This window comes from Meriones unguiculatus, chromosome 3 (assembly GCF_030254825.1).
Source record: "Meriones unguiculatus strain TT.TT164.6M chromosome 3, Bangor_MerUng_6.1, whole genome shotgun sequence".
Taxonomy (NCBI): domain Eukaryota; kingdom Metazoa; phylum Chordata; class Mammalia; order Rodentia; family Muridae; genus Meriones; species Meriones unguiculatus.
The window spans coordinates 113,145,259-113,160,263 of NC_083351.1; positions in this window are offsets into that span (position 1 = coordinate 113,145,259).

Sequence of the window (15,005 nt, forward strand, 5' to 3'; positions counted from 1 at the left end):
CAGGCCACAGAAGATGACAATGCAGCCACTCCTGATGAGACCTGATAGACTAGGATCAGAAGGAAGAAGAAGCAGACCTTCCCTATCAGTGGACTTTGGGAGGGGCATGCATGGAAAAGGGGGAGGGAAGGTGGGATTGGGAGGGAGGACAGAGGGGATTATGGGGTGATACAAAGTGAATAAAATTTAATTAATAAAAATTAAAATAAAAAATATTAAAAAGGTATTAAGGCCATTTAATATATAATTTTAACTCTTCTGTTGTAACATTGTTGCTTTGCTTTTGTCTGTTATTTCTTATTTATTGAAGATATTGGAGTATTAAAGTCACCTACAATTACTGTGTGGAGTTCAGTGTGCTTACATCTAGTCCTAGAAACCAAGTGTTCCAACATTTACTGAATAAGTGTTCAGTATTTTTATAGCCTCTGATGAAAAATTCCTTTTATATGAAGTGAGTTTTTTGTTGTTTGTCATTTGAGGTCAAATTATTCAGAATTAATGTGGCTATACAGCTTTTATACAGCTTTCATTCTAGTTTCATTTTTTTAGAATGTGCTTACTATCATTGCTGCTGTGTTGTGTTTCTTGGAAGCAACAAATACATGGGACCTCTCTTTAAATCCAATCTGCTGCTCTTGTGATTCGCATTTAGAATTATCCTGAAAGGTATATATCAATTTACTTATTCCTTATTTATTTTATACTTGGTACAATACCAATACTTATTTCTTTGTGTTCTGTTCTAGTGTGAGTTATGCTCTCCTGTGATCTCATTGACTGTTTTGATCTTTGGTTAGTAGTGACTCTTCAAGCATTTTCTACAGTGTTTCCTTGGTGGTTACAAATTCTTTCAATTTGTGTTTACGGGTTAAATGTATCAATTATGAAAGATAGCTTGCCTGGATGTAGTTATCTGTACCGGTGGTTATTGTACTTGAGAAAGTAAAATGCATTTTTTTTCGTGCCTTCCTGGTCCTTGAGATCTCTGTTGAGATATATGCTCTTATTCTGATGGGTTAATGTGAACTAGTGCTTCTAGACTGTGCTTTTTAATGTTCTTCTTGTCTTTGTTTACATAGTATATTAACTCTATCTTGGAAGGGTTCTTGTGTTTGAATGTGCATGAGTGTGTATGTGTGTGTGTGTGTGTGTGTGTGTGTGTGTGTGATATTTTAAATATCTTCTTTTGGCTGGAATTAGGAGTAAAAGATGAAGAGTACAAAGTGCACTTCCAGAGGTCCAAGTTCAGTTCTTTGCACTCATGGCAGGAGGTCCTAGCACGCATGGCTAGAGGTTCACAACTGCCAATAACTACAGGTACAGGGAATCCAATGATCTCTTCTGGCCTCAGAGGCTACTGCCATACACATACACACAAATAATAATTAAAATATTTTAAATATTTTTGTACCTAAATGTCCACCTCTTTCCCTGAATTAGGCAAATTTCCAGCTATTTTATTGAATATATGTTCTATGCCCTTACCGTGAACTTCTGTCCATTCTACACTACAGTTCGTGTATGTATTATTTAATGGTGTCATGTACAACTCACTTGCTCTTCTCATTGTTATTATATCATGTTTATTATTGTCTGAATGTTTAGATTTTTTTTCAGGTTCATTGAGTTTTTTATTTCCTTATTTTCAATAACATTTTCTCCCTCATAATTTCTAGGTGTTTATTGAATTCCTCTTTCAAAACCTCTAGTTGACTTCTTTATTTCACTCAACTATTTCATTGTTTTTTCCTTTTAATTCATTCTGTATTTTATTCATGTTTTTTTAATTTTTTTGTATCTACAATTACTGCGTTTTGTATGTGGGGAAGCACTTGTGAGTGCCAACATGTGGAGGTAAGAGGAAAACCGTGTTCCTGTATCTCAGGTAACACCTACCATTTTTGTTTGTTTGTTTGTTTGTTTGTTTGTTTTGAGGCAAAGTGTATTACTGGCCTAGAACTCACCAAGTTTATTAAGCTTGCTGGATAGTGAATTCCAGGGATCTTTCTGTTTCTGCCTCTACTGCATTTGGATTACACATGAACATCTCCTTACTGGGTTATTTAATATGGGTTCTGGGGAGAAGCTCAGGACTTCCTGCTGACATGATGAACATGTTACTGAATTATCTTAACAATCCTTGAATCTGCTTACAATCATATTACTGATGTCTCTGGTATTTCATACTCAAATGGGTTTTCCATAAAAACTATTATAAAAATGCACTGTAGAAAGGTGAGAGGAGAGTTTCAGAAGCTGGAACACCAGAAATCAGAGAGGCAGATGAGAAAGAGGAGAGAGAAGAGGAGTGTTTACCAAGAGTTGCTGTTGACCTAATGCATATTCATACACAAATGATTTTCTAAATAACATAATGAAACCCTCCAAGAATGATGGACTTTAAGCAAGGGACACATTCTTTGCACTGTCTTCCTTCACCCATCAACAGATTTTTTTTTCCATGTGTGTTGTCTCCTCTGCATCCCAGAAGATGCTTGTACAGGCTGAGTTCCTATAGTATTATAGAATATTCCAATCAATATAACAGAAAAAAATGGCATATGTGACCCATTGAGTCAATAGTCAGGAGACATGTAATCTGGGTTCCAAAGTGCTCCTTGTTATTCAGACACCTGTGTCCTTGGAGTTACAGACCTGAAAGCTGGTAGAAACAAAAATACAGACAACTGGAGTTTGGTAAGTTGCTAAAAGGCAACAGTTCGGTCAGTTTAACACACACAAATGTCTTATAGGAACTAATTTATTTCAAGATCCATCTCCTAGTCATCCTGCATCCTCCTTGTAGAAGGAAATATTTACAAGTTACTACTGTAAAGTTCAAGTAAGTGGCATGAACTCGGAAGTGAAATACCCTCTGTCTACAAAAAAAAAAAAAAGAAAGAAAAAAAAAAAGAAAGAAAGAAAAGAAAAAAGGAAGAGAGGAACAGGCAAGCAAATAAGAAAAAAACCTTTAGTTGAGGGATTGGAACCCTACCTCATCCACAGAGCCTTCAACCTACTTTGTTCTGCCTGCAGAGTGTTTTGTAACCCTAGCCAAGCATAATCGTCATCAGAGAGACTTCAGCCAGGAACCAACGGGGGAGCAAATGCAGAGTCTGCAGACAAACATTAGGCAGAGTTTTCAGAGTGCTGAGGAGAAGGGGGAGGAAGGAACAGAGGAACCAGAGGAGTCAGAGACCAACAAGAGAGCAGGACTCACAGAATCAACTAACTGAGACTCATGGCAAGCCATAGAGATCATGGAGTCTTAGGGGTCTAACCTAGGTCCTCTTTTTTTTTAATTTTAATTTTTATTAATTACAATTTATTCACTTTGTGTCCCCTTGTAGCTTTAGCTCCCTCTCTCCTCCCTTCCCAATCCCACCCTCCTTACCTCTTCTCCACCCATGCCCCTCCCCCAGTCACCTGATAAGGGAGGAGCTCCTCTCCTTCCTTCTGATCCTAGTCTATCAAATCTCATCAGGACTAGATGCATTGTCTTCCTCTGTGTCCTGGTAAGGCTGCTCCCCACTCAGGGATAGGTGATCAAAGATCAGGCCAAAAAGTTCATGTCAGAGACAAACCCTGTTCCCATTACTATGGAAACCACTGGACACTGAACTGCCATGGGCTACATCTGTGCAGGGGGGTTCTAGGTTATCTCCATGAATGGTCCTTTGTTGGAGAATCAATCTCAGAAAAGACCCTTATGCCCAGATTTTTGGTTCTGTTGCTCTCCTTGTGGAGCTCCTGTCCTCTCCAGGTCTTACTATTTCTCACTTCTTTCATAAGATTCCCTGCACTCTACTCAATGGTTGGCCATAAGTCCCAGCATCTGCTTTGATACCTTGCAGAGCAGAGCCTTTCAGAGGCCCTGTGTGGCAGGCTCCTGTCCTGTTCCCTTTTTTCTCCTTCTTCTGATGTCCATGCTCTTTGCCTTTCTTAATGAGGACTGAGCATTTTAGCCAGAGTCCTCCTCCTTGATTAGTTTCTTTAGGTGTACAGATTTTAGTAGGTTTATCCTATATTATATGTCTAATATCCACTTATGAATGAGTATATACCCTGTGTGTCTTTCTGCTTCTGGGATACCTCACTCAAGATGATCTTTTCCAGTTCCCACCATTTACCTGCAAATTTCATGATTTCATCTGAGGAATGGATACAGAAATTGTGGTTCATCTACACAATGGAATATTACTCAGCAATAAAAAACAAGGAAATAATGAAATTTGCAGTTCCTTTTCATGTATGTTATGGCTGAGTAGCTTGGTGTTCTCGTGGGAATGCAAATAGAGTGAGCTGAGGCTGTCCCTGACTCTTTTGTCTACTTGTGGGAGCCTTTTCCTAGTGGGTTGCTTTGTCTGGCTTTGATATATTGTTATGTTCCTGTTTTTTTTTTTTTAATTTTGCTTATATATTTATTACAATTTATTCACTTTGTATCCCTACTGCAGTCCCCTCCCTTGTCTTCTCCCAGTCCCACCCACCCTTCCTCTTCTCCTCCTAGGTGCTTTCCCTATCTCCTGATAGGGGAGGACCTGCACTCCTCCTATCTGACCCTATCTTATCAAGTCTTATCAAGGCTGGCTGCATCATCTTTTTCTGTGGCCCGGCAATGCTGAACTCCCTAGAGGGAAGTGATCAATGAGCCAGCCTCTGAGTTCTTGTCAGTGCAATCCCCTGTACCCCTTACTAGGAAACCCACTTGGAACCTGAGAAGCCTATGGACTTCCTTTGAACAGGGGATCTAGGTCTTCTCCATTATTAGTCCTTGATTGGAGTATCTTATCGGTCTCTGTAGGTACCCTCTGGGCCCAGGTTTTTTTTTTTTCTCTCTGTTTGTCTCCTTATGGCGTTCCTGTCCCCTCCAGGTCTTTCTATCTCCCTTTTCTTCCATAAGGATTCTGGCATTATGCCCAAAATTTGGCTGAGTCTTAGTATCTCCTTTGAAACCCTGGTGGGTAGAGTCTTTCAGAGGTATTCTGTGGAAGGCTGCTGTCCTGTTCCTTGTCTTCTTCCCAAGTCTATCCTGGCTTTACTATAGCTTGTTAGACTGTATTTGGTTGATGAACCTGGGAACCCTGCTCTTTTCTATGGGGAAGAAGTGTAGTGGATCTTGGGAAGAGAGGAGCAGAGAGACTGGGTGAGGAGAAAGTGAGGTCTTGTATTATATGACAGAAGGGGAAAAAAAGAAAAAGGGTAATGAAAGATTGCAGAGATGTACAACACAGAAGTAATTGGAAATTTGGTGAACATAATGACACATAAAAATTGCAAATATATGTGTGAAATAATATTTGTCCCTATCTGCCAGGATCCCTTGTTACTATTCTACATATTTTTTAAAAAAGCATATGTGTGAAATATTATGGGATACAATTAAGAAAAATGTAATTTAATGAAATTACCTTAGCTCATTACATTTAAAATATTTTAATAAGTTAAATTAATTTCAGATTATTATTTTTACATCTATATAAGAATTAGATTTTTATTTAATTACTGAAAAAATTAATTACAAACATGATTTAATGTTATTGCAAACTGATGCACATATTTTCTTTTTTTCCTTTTCTCGGTTTTTTTTTTTTTTCATTTACTAATCTAAATGTTACATTTTATATTCATGGTTTCCTTCTAACAGAGGTCCTGATAATTAACTAATCCTACAGTAAAGGTTAATAACATACATTTCTTCAGATTGAATTTGATTGATTGTACTTGAAATAACTTTTTTTTTTTTAGGGGGGAAACTACTCAGACTTTTAAACTTGTAGACATCTAGAGTTGTAAAATCACAATCTGTGACAAGTGCTTAGTAATAAGATTTGAACAAAAACAAAAGCAATACCATTCAGGATTAAGCATCATTAAAATACAAGTTTATACTTAAAGGTCAACATCCCTTAGTCATCAGGGAAATGCAAATCAAAATGACCCTGGGATTCCACCCATTAGAATGGCTAAGACCAAAAACTCAAGTGACAATACATGCTGGAGATGATCTGGAGAGAGGGGAAACTTCCTGAATTGCTGATGTGCATGGAAAGTTATACCACCATTTTGGAAATCAATCTGGCGCTTTCTCTAAAAACTGGGAATAGTGATGCCTCAAGATATACCAGATATACCAGTCCTGGACATATATCTGAAAGATGCTCAAAAATACAAGGACATTTGCTCAACTATGTTCATAGCAGCTTAATTTATTTGTAATAGCCAGAATCTGGAAACAACTTAGATATACCTCAATCAAAGTATGGATACAGAAATTGTGGTATATTTACACAATGGAATACTACTCAGTTATTAGAAACAATAAAATCAAGGGAATCATGAAATTTGCAGGCAAATGGTGGGAACTAGAAAAGATTATCCTGAGTGAGGCATTCCCAAAACAGAAAGACATACATGGTATATGCTCATTTATAATTGGATATTAGCCACATTATATAGGATAAACATACTAAAATCTACAGACCTGAAGAAACTAAACATAAAGGAGGACCCTGGGAAAGATGCTTAACTCTCATTCAGAAGGGAAAATAGCAGAATAGTTAGAAGAGAGGGAACAGGACTGGAACCTACCACACCTGGAGTGTAACGGACTCCACCCAGCAGGGATCAAAGCAGATGCAGATACAGCAAAACTTTGGACAGAATGCAAGAAGTCTTATGGAAGAAGGGGGATATGAAAGGACCTGGAGAAGACACAAGTAATACAAGGAGACCAACAAAGGCCCCCTCCCCTCCCAACCCCCCATTCCCCCCCCAAAAAAAACAAAACAGGGCTCAGAGGACTGCAGAGACTGATGCATCAACAAAATACCATACATAGAGAAGACCTATACACCCTCCCTGCTCAGATATAGCCCATAGAGAGCTCAGTCTCCATGTGGGTGCCCTAGTAAGGGGAGAAGAGACATTCTCTGACATGAACTCGGTTGCCTGCTCCTTGATCACTTCTCACTGGTGCGATGACCTAGCCAGCCCACAGAGGAAGAATATCTAGGCAGTCCTGATGGGACCTGATTGGCTAGGGTCATACAGTAGGGGAAGAGGACTTTCCCTATCAGTAAACTAGGAGAGAGAGACAGGGGAAGAAGGAGGGAGAGTGGGACCAAGAGAAGATGAGGGAGGGGGCTACAACTGGGTTACAAAGTGAATAAATTGTAAACAGTGATAATAATAATAACAACAATAATTAAAAAAAGAAAAACATGCATGTTTACCAGATGCAGGCAAAGGACATAATTGTATGATTTGAGCCAGGTTTAAAACAACTGTGACACATAGCTAAATTTCATGTAATTGAAAATTTCATGCCTTTTTGAGGACATTTCATTCAAATCACATTGAAGCATACTGAAGCATTTAAAACAGAGCGAAACCAAGCAAACAGAGATGATTTTGCACAACTGTGCACCAGATAGTCACATTTACAGCACCTAAAATTGTAAGGCCTCTGAGATGTACTTTCATGAGCATTTACTTCATTGAAACGTAAGAAATTATCCAACTGGCTTGGTTGGGTTAACTCATGTTCCTGAGATAAATGCCTGGGAAGCATTTAATCTATGGATTAGCTGGCTTCCAGTAATCCTTTCTGTGAATTATGTGCAGGGACTTATACTGTGTCTCTATATTTGGTAATAATATATAAAGGTCTTGAGATAAATTTTAAATATTTTGAAATGTCTGGTTTTGAATTACTGCAGAGGATATAGGAAATTAGGTCAAAGAGCTACATGCTTTCTCATGATAAGTTATTAACGATGTCCTATATCTAATGCTGACAAATCAAACAAGTAAAGAAAAAATACAGACTCTGAAATCATTTTGACATTGTTTTTGAGAATCTTAATTTGTGGGTACTGCATTTTTTGGTTTTAATTATTTTATTATTTTCTACACATGAGTGTTTTGCCTGCATGTACACACATGTGTATGTGTGCTACACATACGTCAGAATAGGAAGTAAAATAGTAAAATCCTCTATGACTGAATTACAGGGTGTCATGTAGGTGCTAGAAATTGATCCCAGGTTCTCTACAAGAGCAATGAGCACTTTTAATCACTGGGCATACCATCCAAACTTCATAATGAATGTCTGTGCAACTTTTATCGAAGTGTCCTACCACATAAGAACAATAATTACTATCTATATACTTTGTGCCCTCCTGTAGAGCACTATTCATTGGAATCTTGCCTAGTGCGGAACTGAATTAGGATTACAACCATGTGTAACAATCACTAATTCTCTGATGTTTTTTTTTTTTAATTTCCTAAGTCTGAATCAGTAAAAGAGTACAGCATATCTAACTTTTCCTTTAATCTTTCATGATTTGATTTACCACTTCTCAGATTTTAGCTGAGAGAAAGAGAGAGAATAGACAAAATTGGATTAAAAAGATAAAATACAGGAATTTTTTAAATTGTATGATTAAGAAAACCTGGTTATGTTGTAGCCCATAGACTCAGTCTCCAAGTGGGTTCCTAGTAAGGGGAGCAGGGGCTTTCTCTGGCATGAAATCAGTAGCTGGCTCTCTGATCACCACTCCCTGGGGGTTGCAGCCTTGCAAGATCACAGAGAATGATGATGAAGCCAGTCCTGATGAGACCTAATAGGCTAGGATCAGGGGGAAGGGGAGGAGGACCTCCCCATCAGTGGAATAGGGGTAGGGCATAGCAGTAGAAGAGGGAGGGAGAGTGGAACTGGGAGGAGATGCAGGAAAGGGGCACAGCCTGATACAAATTGAATAAATTGTAACAAATGATGATGATGATGATGATAAAACTGGCTATGTGTAAGCTCTATATTCAATAGTCCTTTTGTTTATCCATACAACATTTGTGTTTGTTTGCACTCTGCTCCCTGCTTTTTTTTTATTCACTTATATTAAGAATACTTACTGGGACCACATTTATCAGGACACAGGGGTCTTTCATGAGACTGTTTCTCCACCCAAGGACCATGTATGGAAATAACCTAGAACCCCTGCTCGGATGTAGCCCATGGTAGCTCAGTATCCAGGTGGGTTTCCTAGTAAGGGAAACAGGGCCTATTTCTGACATGAACTCAATGGCTGGCTCTTTGACCTTCCACTCCCCCCTCCACCCCGCCCCCCCCCCCCCCCCCCCGAGGAAGCCACAGAGGAAGACAGTGCAGCCAGTCCTGAAGATACCTGATAAGCTAGGGTCAGATGGAAGGGGAGGAGGACCTCCATTATCAGTGAACTTGGAAAGGGGCAGGGAGGAGATGAGGGAAGGAAGGTGGGACTGGGAGGGAAGAGGGAGAGGGCTACGGCTGGGATACAAAGTAAATAACCTGTGATTAATATAAAAAATTATTTAAAAAAATACTTATTGTTTTTTTTTTAATGCTTAGGGTTAATCTGAGGACAGGTGATTTTCTTATTTTGTTTGATGTTTTTAGCAGCCATATTCACAGCCCCACTAAATATTTTCATCAACATAATATTTTAGTTAATATAATTTTGCCATGTCTAAAAAAGTAGAAGAAAAATATTTACATGTGATGAACTAGATTAAAAATTCATTATCTGTCATTTTAAATTCATTCATATTTTTGCATGGAATCTGTCAAACACCTTATTTTGTTCTTACTGATTGTTCAATGTTTTTGTTGCTCAGTATTTTTATGGGCCATTTTTGAGAATTTCATCAGATATATTATTTTATCATACCCATCCCATCTCTATCCCTTCTAAATCTTAAACATGAGATGGATTCAGTAGGACATAAATAGAAGAAGAGGGCCTGAACTTAAAAGAAGTGGAAATTGGACACTGAAGCAGAAAAAGAAGCAGAAGTTGGACACTGAAGAGAGGGATGAATATGAAAAACCTGTGTGTGGGAGGGGGGCATGAGGATGGGACTGGAAGGAAGAAGGGGGCCGGGATCAGGCTACAAAGTGATTAAACAAAATTTTAAAAAAGAAAATAAATATTTCTAAAAAAAAAAAAAAAGACGAGAGCATTGGTCAAATATTATATTTATATTACATTTGAAGCCACAGTACCTAATCCAAGCTTCTTTTATCTTGGAATTCCCATGTAACACATTTAATTAATTTTTATCTTATTTCAGTTATTTTCACATTGAATACCCATCAAGATGAGGAATGTAAGTCAAATACACACATAAAAGAACATGGTATGAATGTTTTGTATTTTAAACTATATGCTGTATAGTTATTAACAAAGTACATAACAGTGACAAATTTAAAAAAATACTGTTAAAATTTGATGCTTTTTTTTGCATATGGCATTTTGGGTCTAGCAAACACAAATCTAGTTTACATCTAGATAAAAGAAAGAAAACTTTTGCTTAAATCAATAATTCATAGTGGATTGTTACCTGGTGGCAAAAGTGTTTGGTGGTCTTTTTCTGTTTGACTATTGCCTGCGGTCATGCTCTGTTAATCAAACATGATGTGCTCAACTCTAAGCAGGGTGTTACGTTACTGCACATATATACTGCTGAAAAATGCAGGTACCCATTTACTGAGTGCTTACTTTTCTGGTACGTATCATTGTTTCTGTATTCGTATAGAAATTAACTTCACACATTTGAAATCTCTCCAGATCACTTCATAAATATACACTGCTTGGCTCCAGATCATCACATGAAATTTTTCCAGTAGGGACTCTCGGGAGTCATGATCCATTTTCTTTTCAATTTGCATGCCTGAGCTTAAAGAGCAATCCAAGGTATCAGCTTGCTTCACCTGGTTGCATTTATACTCTTGACTGTTTTGCCGCTGTGGTAGCTACATGAAACACTAAAACATTAAGTAAGGCTGGTGTGGTTCTCCAAAGGAAAGGTATCCTCGTGGCATCCATTCAAATGCATTGTTTCACTTGGGATGTATTTTAAGAAAGGGCAGATGGTAGCATTTCCCAGAACATCTGTTACCCATCATTCTTTCACAGAGCAACCCAGATGCTGTTGACAACTAGTATGTAAATCACGCTGACAATTTGTTCAGTGTCTTTCCTGCTGAGACTGAGGTTGTCCTGGTAAGGCCATTTATCAGATATAGAAGACACTGGATCCCACAAGAACAGCTCTGACTGTGTTTTGACCAGGGAACAATAGCAGAGATTAAATCAAAGGAGCAATTTATCTACTTTGAACTTATCTCCACTTTACCTCAAGGATTTCCTTCCTCTTGTTTCTTATTCTTATCCCAAGATACACAAGAGATATTAAATGTTCCACAGAATAAAATATGCAAAATTGCTTCCTGATATCTGTCTTTAGCATTTGCATTATTATTTGTTAGGGGTAATCATTTTTTTGACCTTGCATTTTAAAATTACTTTCATCTCAGTGAAATGACACATAGAAAGAAAATTATGCATGAATTGCTGTATAAATGTCAGACTTTTAAGTTTGAAAATGCCTGCTGTAAAATATTCTTAATACTTAAAGTTGACTTACCATCCATTTCACCATGTTATATATCTTATTCTAATTTGTACCTTGTATCAGAGTGCATTTTATGCAATTGTAATAAGACAACAAAAAGAAAAATATAATCATTTCTTTAATTAACCTACCTATGTGAGTGATACGCTCAAACCATTGGCATATATTAGATGATTATAGCTTTTTCAAAACAAATTTAATTAGAACATAATACCAGTTATGAAAGAGCAAAAATGTATAATTAAACTTGAAAATATCTAAGCCTAGGAAGGCACCATAGACATTAATCTTCCTGTTTAAAAATAATGAAAATGAAAACAAAAAGATGTATTATGTAAAGTAAATATGAACTTTGCATATCAAATAACCATTTAATTTGCAAAGTAAATAAACTTTACTTTGGAGTGTTAATTTACATTTGAAAGTAATTTATCTGACAAATACTATATTATGCAATTATGGATTAATTGAAACTTCCAGAAAATATGCTGTTAAGAGATTTTCACTTTATGTTGTATTCATATAACTTTGTGAATTATAACATTTGCATAAAATATGATAAATATAAAAATGTGAAATTGCAAATTAAAAAATAGCATTCTAGTTCCTCAATTTATTAAAGAGGATCCTGACTATAAATAATACTTTCTTAACAAAAAATATTATTATGAGTTTACTGTGTTATATGTGATAGCAGCTTTTTTTTTGTTACAAAACTTAACCCCACCTACAAAATTATGAGCACATTTTAAAATGACATTCTAGTCTTTTTTAAACTGAATTTTTATAAACTAAAAACACTGCCATTTTAAAATACTCTTCTGGAAACTTAAAGCTGTAGCCCCATGCTCGGTTTCTTTTGTCTGTGATTAGTTGTCGAAACTAGTAAGAGCACAACAAATTGAATTACGCAGATGTACACATGTCTGCACTGGTCCTAACGTTACACACAAAAAAATAGGCCCTTAAAATGTGAGAGGAACTATGTACCATCACAGGAGACGCACAGTTTTAATCTCGGTGTGTGGGAACTTTGAAAGGTAGTTGTGGGGAGCGTTAACATAAGCCTTATTGAGGCCCACAGAGAACGGCAAGTGAAGCCGCAGAGGTTCTATGCCTACTTGGAAGATCCTGATCCACTGCACACAGTGTCAGTCTACCAGGGACTCCTAGCACCCTAGCGCAGTTTCAAAATGGATCCGAGGCTAGGGCGGTGACTACCCCCTTCCTTATGGAACCCTCCTAACGTAACCTTGCCTCTCCATATTTCCTTATAGTTGCACCAACCTGATTGATTGTTATTGATGCCTGAGGCTAGCACGGGATGGTCTGATTGTCTTCTCCGTTGCATGAAGTGTTTTACAATGCACAGTAAAGTTAGAAGTGCGCCTTGAGTCTGGTCTCTCGAAGAGTCTGGTTCCCTGGGATTCTGTGGAGGCTCAGTCACTAACCATCTCCTGTTCCCTGTTCTTGATTCCCACGGGGAGTTCAGGAGAAACAACTGGAAAGGGATTATTCCCAGAACGAAGAAGTTGAGAACTTGCAGACTGTCACAAAAGTTTGTGAGTTCAACTGGCTCTGACTTTGTTGCATTATTTTTAGTGATCACCACACAAATTCAGACGAGAGCGTCTGGACAGGATGCAGTTACCCTGTGTAGCTTTAACTTAAAATGGGGGTGAAGGAAAGAATTCACAATGAACTTAAACTCAATGTTATGCGCCCAAGAGTTGAAAGATCTGAGTTAACTTCAAGAGAAGTTGATTCTACAATTCATATAACATGTAATCAAGTCCAAAGTGCTATATTAGGACTGAATGTTTATCAAATGAAAACTTTGCAGTTTAAACACACGTTTGCATCCGCTTTAGATACAAGACACTCAGTCTTTACCATGTGTCCACCCTGGCATGTGCAAGGTTCCTAACTATTTTAAAATTCTCCTTCACAACCTGCTTTTGCATCCTGTTTCCTGTGCCACATGCTGACAACTGAAGTCTCCAGTTTAGGATACTCCATAGTGGTGACACACCTGCTGTCTACTGTTCTGTTTGTTCTGTTTTTAAGGGGCAAAAATCTGCTAATAACAATTCACTTGACTAACAGTGTGAAATATCAATTGTATTTAAGGTTGACCTTCCTGATCCCAGAACTCAGAAACATTTTCCCATATAGCATTTCTGAATTTCTGAGTTTAGATATAGGCCTGTTTGGAAGATGCTTTTTTTTTTTAAGGGTATTGGTGCTGTATCACAGGAATAAAGCATGAATTCATCTTTAATTTATATCTTGTATACTTGAATGTTCACATGTGTAATATCTGGGAAGAATCTCTACCACATGTTACCTGCCCCTAAAGTATAATTACCAATATGATCAATCAGATCAAATTTAGCAAGTAATATACAGTCCTAGCTTTGTTATTTAATAATGAATTTTTAAAAATATTATTTTTTGACAAAACTCAAATAACCTGTGATGAAGTATGTATTGAGTAACTTTTACTGTATATTTACTTTCTAGGTCTGTTCATTAAACCAAGCGTATGTTAAAGACAAGTAGCCATGATTGTTGTTTTATATTATTAAAGCAGGATTTAAACAATGAAATCACTCTATACCATATACACACACATTCTGTATGTACAGTTTTTGTACATACTGTGCAGTTTTTGTCAAGTCAGTCTGTTTTGCATAGTTCACCTAAGTGTACTTGTAGAAGAACTGACTATGTAAAATAACTGACTTGAAACTCTGTCTCTTAAGCGTACTTTTTAGTATACCTTGTTTCTCTGTTTTTTTTTTTTAATAATAAATATAATGCTAGCCTCTTACTTTTGACAAAATTTATGATGTGGCTTAACAGGGGAAATCACACTAGCTAAGCCAGTGCATTTATCACTGACTATTTTCCTGCACAATTAACACATACCCATTAACTCTAAGCTATGCAAGTTTGTAAGATAAATTTTATGGCCAAATCTACTAACCACAAAATATTTAAGTATCAACTCATATCTGGGAATCTTTTGAAGCATCTTGACTTCTCTTCTATGGATTATAAATCTCAAATGTTTGGGTCTATTTCCCAACAGAAATTTTAGTGGCTTCTTGTTAAATGTCTTTAAAAACAATAATGCAGTCCAGTCCGATTAATATTAACTTTCAGACTAGGATTTTAAGAGTAAATTGTAGGTGCCTCTCATACTCACATTAGAGAGGCATTCAATTTTAGGATCATGTTTCCATGATTACATAAGGAAGTCTGTTTTTCATTGAGGCTGACAGCTTCACTAGATTCAAATACTGAGAATGATAATGTGTGTGGAAACCATTTAAACACAATCTCTCTTTTGGTCCCCTATTCACCAATAGCTTTCACTGGTAAAAAATGCAAGATTCCAGGAGCTGGAAGGAACAAGTTATTGATCAAACTAGACCTCAATATGTGTTCTGATATGATTGCCAGATCATCTCCTGAAAATTTGTTCAGCTGCATATCATTTGCTTTGGATGTGTGTTACATTTCTCAAAATATTGAAATGG